We start from the raw sequence: 6,081 nt of genomic DNA, 5'->3' as shown, positions 1-6,081 counted from the left end.
ATACCACCACAGTCAGCATACAATGCTGTAGTCATAGCAGGATACCACCACAGTCAGCATGCAATGCTTGAGTCATAGCAGGAAACGACCACAGTCAGCATGCAATGCTGTAGTCATAGCAGGATACCACCACAGTCAGCACGCAATGCTGTAGTCATAGCAGGATACCACCACAGTCAGTATGCAATGCTGTAGTCATAGCAGAATACCACCACAGTCAGCATGCAATGCTGTAGTCATAGCAGGATACCACCACATTCAGCATACAATGCTGTAGTCATAGCACGATACCACCACAGTCAGCATGCAATGCTGTAGTCATAGCAGGATACAACCACAGTCAGCATCACAATGCTGTAGTCATAGCAGGATACCACCACAGTCAGCATGCAATGCTGTAGTCATTGCAGGATACCATCACAGTCAGCATGCAATGCTGTAGTCATAGCAGGATACCACCACAGTCAGCATGCAATGCTGTAGTCACAGCAGGATACCACCACAGTGAGCATGCACTGCTATAGTCATAGCAGGATACAACCACAGTCAGCATGCAATCCTGTAGTCATAGCAGGATACCACAGCAGTCAGTATGCAATGCTGAAGTTATAGAAGGATACCACTGCAGTCAGTATGCAATGCTGTAGTCATAGCAGAATACCACCACAGTCAGCATGCAATGCTGTAGTCATAGCAGGATACCACCACATTCAGCATACAATGCTGTAGTCATAGCACGATACCACCACAGTCAGCATGCAATGCTGTAGTCATAGCAGGATACAACCACAGTCAGCATCACAATGCTGTAGTCATAGCAGGATACCACCACAGTCAGCATGCAATGCTGTAGTCATTGCAGGATACCATCACAGTCAGCATGCAATGCTGTAGTCATAGCAGGATACCACCACAGTCAGCATGCAATGCTGTAGTCACAGCAGGATACCACCACAGTGAGCATGCACTGCTATAGTCATAGCAGGATACAACCACAGTCAGCATGCAATGCTGTAGTCATAGCAGGATACAACCACAGTCATCATGCAATGCTGTAGTCATAGCAGGATACCACCGCAGTCAGTATGCAATGATGTAGTCATAGCAGGATACCACCACAGTCAGCATGCAATGCTGTAGTCATAGCAGGATACCACCACAGTCAGTATCACAATGCTGTAGTCATAGCAGGATACCACCATAGTCAGCATGCACTGCTATAGTCATAGCAGGATACCACCACAGTCAGCATGCAATGCTGTAGTCATAGCAGGATACAACTACAGTCAGCATGCAATGCTGTAGTCATAGCAGGATACCACAGCAGTCAGTATGCAATGCTGAAGTTATAGAAGGATACCACTGCAGTCAGTATGCAATGCTGTAGTCATAGCAGGATACCACCACAGTCAGCATGCAATGCTGTAGTCATAGCAGGATACCACCACAGTCAGCATACAATGCTGTAGTCATAGCACAATACCACCACAGTCAGCATGCAATGCTGTAGTCATAGCAGGATACAACCACAGTCAGCATCACAATGCTGTAGTCATAGCAGGATACCACCACAGTCAGTATGCAATGCTGTAGTCATAGCAGGATACCACTACCGTCAGTATGCAATGCTGTAGACATAGCAGGATACCACCACAGTCAGCATGCGATGCTGTAGTCATAGCAGGATACCACTACCGTCAGTATGCAATGCTGTAGTCATAGCAGGATACCACCACAGTCAGCATGCAATGCTGTAGTCATAGCAGGATACCACCACTGTCAGTATGCAATGCTGTAGTCATAGCAGGATACCACCACAGTCAGCATGCAATGCTGTAGTCATAGCAGGATACCACCACAGTCAGCATGTAATGCTGTAGTCATAGCAGGATACCACCACAGTCAGCATACAATGCTGCAGTCATAGCAGGATACCACCACAGTCAGCATGCAATGCTTGAGTCATAGCAGGAAACGACCACAGTCAGCATGCAATGCTGTAGTCATAGCAGGATACCACCACAGTCAGCACGCAATGCTGTAGTCATAGCAGGATACCACCACAGTCAGCATGCAATGCTGTAGTCATAGCAGGATACCACCACAGTCAGTATCACAATGCTGTAGTCATAGCAGGATACCACCATAGTCAGCATGCACTGCTATAGTCATAGCAGGATACCACCACAGTCAGCATGCAATGCTGTAGTCATAGCAGGATACAACTACAGTCAGCATGCAATCCTGTAGTCATAGCAGGATACCACAGCAGTCAGTATGCAATGCTGAAGTTATAGAAGGATACCACTGCAGTCAGTATGCAATGCTGTAGTCATAGCAGAATACCACCACAGTCAGCATGCAATGCTGTAGTCATAGCAGGATACCACCACATTCAGCATACAATGCTGTAGTCATAGCACGATACCACCACAGTCAGCATGCAATGCTGTAGTCATAGCAGGATACAACCACAGTCAGCATCACAATGCTGTAGTCATAGCAGGATACCACCACAGTCAGCATGCAATGCTGTAGTCATTGCAGGATACCATCACAGTCAGCATGCAATGCTGTAGTCATAGCAGGATACCACCACAGTCAGCATGCAATGCTGTAGTCACAGCAGGATACCACCACAGTGAGCATGCACTGCTATAGTCATAGCAGGATACAACCACAGTCAGCATGCAATGCTGTAGTCATAGCAGGATACAACCACAGTCATCATGCAATGCTGTAGTCATAGCAGGATACCACAGCAGTCAGTATGCAATGCTGAAGTTATAGAAGGATACCACTGCAGTCAGTATGCAATGCTGTAGTCATAGCAGAATACCACCACAGTCAGCATGCAATGCTGTAGTCATAGCAGGATACCACCACATTCAGCATACAATGCTGTAGTCATAGCACGATACCACCACAGTCAGCATGCAATGCTGTAGTCATAGCAGGATACAACCACAGTCAGCATCACAATGCTGTAGTCATAGCAGGATACCACCACAGTCAGCATGCAATGCTGTAGTCATTGCAGGATACCATCACAGTCAGCATGCAATGCTGTAGTCATAGCAGGATACCACCACAGTCAGCATGCAATGCTGTAGTCACAGCAGGATACCACCACAGTGAGCATGCACTGCTATAGTCATAGCAGGATACAACCACAGTCAGCATGCAATGCTGTAGTCATAGCAGGATACAACCACAGTCATCATGCAATGCTGTAGTCATAGCAGGATACCACCGCAGTCAGTATGCAATGATGTAGTCATAGCAGGATACCACCACAGTCAGCATGCAATGCTGTAGTCATAGCAGGATACCACCACAGTCAGCATGCAATGCTGTAGTCAAAGCAGGATACAACCACAGTCAGCATGCAATGCTGTAGTCATAGCAGGATACCACCACAGTCAGTATGCAATGCTGTCATCATAGCAGGTCCCACCACAGTCAGTATGCACTGCTGTAATCATAGCAGGTACCACGACAATATGCACTGCTGTAATCATAGCAGGTACCACAACAGCAGTTTCCACTGCTGTAATCATAGCAGGTACCACCAGTCAGTATGCACTGCTGTAATCATAGCAGGTACCACAGTAAGTATGCACTGCTGTAATCATAGCAGAATACCACCACCGTCAGCATGCAATACTGTAGTCATAGCAGGAAACCACCAGTCAGCATGCAATGCTGTAGTCATAGCAGGAGACCACCGCAGTCAGTATGCAATGCTGTAGTCATAGCAGGATACCACCACTGTCAGTATGCAATGATGTAGTCATAGCAGGATACCACCACAGTCAGTATGCAATGCTGTAGTCATAGCAGGACACCACCAGTCAGCATGCAATGCTGTAGTCAAAGCAGGATACCACCACAGTCAGGATGCAATGCTGTAATCATAGCAGGATACCACCACAGTCAGTATGCAATGCTGTAGTCATAGCAGGATATCACCATAGTCCCCATGCACTGCTATAGTCATAGCAGGATACAACCACAGTCAGCATGCAATGCTGAAGTCATAGCAGGATACAACGGCAGTCAGCATGCAATGCTGTAGTCATAGCAGGATACCACCGCAGTCAGTATGCAATGCTGTAGTTATAGCAGGATACCACTACCGTCAGTATGCAATGCTGTAGTCATAGCAGGATACCACCACAGTCAGCATGCGATGCTGTAGTCATAGCAGGATACCACCACCGGCAGTATGCAATGCTGTAGTCATAGCAGGATACCACCACAGTCAGCATGCAATGCTGTAGTCATAGCAGGATACCACCACAGTCAGCATACAATGCTGTAGTCATAGCAGGATACCACCACAGTCAGCATGCAATGCTTGAGTCATAGCAGGAAACGACCACAGTCAGCATGCAATGCTGTAGTCATAGCAGGATACCACCACAGTCAGCACGCAATGCTGTAGTCATAGCAGGATACCACCACAGTCAGCATGCAATGCTGTAGTCATAGCAGGATATCACCACAGTCAGCATCACAATGCTGTAGTCATAGCAGGATACCACCATAGTCAGCATGCACTGCTATAGTCATAGCAGGTTACCACCACAGTCAGCATGCAATGCTGTAGTCAAAGCAGGATACAACCACAGTCAGCATGCAATGCTGTAGTCATAGCAGGATACCACCACAGTCAGTATGCAATGCTGTCATCATAGCAGGTCCCACCACAGTCAGTATGCACTGCTGTAATCATAGCAGGTACCACGACAATATGCACTGCTGTAATCATAGCAGGTACCACAACAGCAGTTTCCACTGCTGTAATCATAGCAGGTACCACAGTAAGTATGCACTGCTGTAATCATAGCAGGATACCACCACCGTCAGCATGCAATACTGTAGTCATAGCAGGAAACCACCAGTCAGCATGCAATGCTGTAGTCATAGCAGGAGACCACCGCAGTCAGTATGCAATGCTGTAGTCATAGCAGGATACCACCACTGTCAGTATGCAATGATGTAGTCATAGCAGGATACCACCACAGTCAGTAGGCAATGCTGTAGTCATAGCAGGACACCACCAGTCAGCATGCAATGCTGTAGTCAAAGCAGGATACCACCACAGTCAGGATGCAATGCTGTAATCATAGCAGGATACCACCACAGTCAGTATGCAATGCTGTAGTCATAGCAGGATATCACCATAGTCCCCATGCACTGCTATAGTCATAGCAGGATACAACCACAGTCAGCATGCAATGCTGAAGTCATAGCAGGATACAACGGCAGTCAGCATGCAATGCTGTAGTCATAGCAGGATACCACCGCAGTCAGTATGCAATGCTGTAGTTATAGCAGGATACCACTACCGTCAGTATGCAATGCTGTAGTCATAGCAGGATACCACCACAGTCAGCATGCGATGCTGTAGTCATAGCAGGATACCACCACCGGCAGTATGCAATGCTGTAGTCATAGCAGGATACCACCACAGTCAGCATGCAATGCTGTAGTCATAGCAGGATACCACCACAGTCAGCATACAATGCTGTAGTCATAGCAGGATACCACCACAGTCAGCATGCAATGCTTGAGTCATAGCAGGAAACGACCACAGTCAGCATGCAATGCTGTAGTCATAGCAGGATACCACCACAGTCAGCACGCAATGCTGTAGTCATAGCAGGATACCACCACAGTCAGCATGCAATGCTGTAGTCATAGCAGGATATCACCACAGTCAGCATCACAATGCTGTAGTCATAGCAGGATACCACCATAGTCAGCATGCACTGCTATAGTCATAGCAGGTTACCACCACAGTCAGCATGCAATGCTGTAGTCATAGCAGGATACAACTACAGTCAGCATGCAATGCTGTAGTCATAGCAGGATACCACCGCAGTCAGTATGCAATGCTGAAGTTATAGAAGGATACCACTGCAGTCAGTATGCAATGCTGTAGTCATAGCAGGATACCACCACAGTGAGCATGCAATGCTGTAGTCATAGCAGGATACCACCAGTCAGCAAGCAATGCTGTAGTCATAGCACGATACCACCACAGTCAGCATGCAATGCTGTAGTCATAGCAGG

Source organism: Petromyzon marinus, unplaced genomic scaffold (genome assembly GCF_048934315.1).
Source record: "Petromyzon marinus isolate PM22_M1 ecotype Great Lakes invasive population unplaced genomic scaffold, UKy_Petmar_22M1.pri1.0 PM_Scaffold_332, whole genome shotgun sequence".
NCBI classification, from domain to species: Eukaryota; Metazoa; Chordata; class Hyperoartia; order Petromyzontiformes; family Petromyzontidae; genus Petromyzon; species Petromyzon marinus.
The sequence above is the reverse complement of the archived record's forward strand: the minus strand, read 5'-3'. Positions refer to the sequence as shown.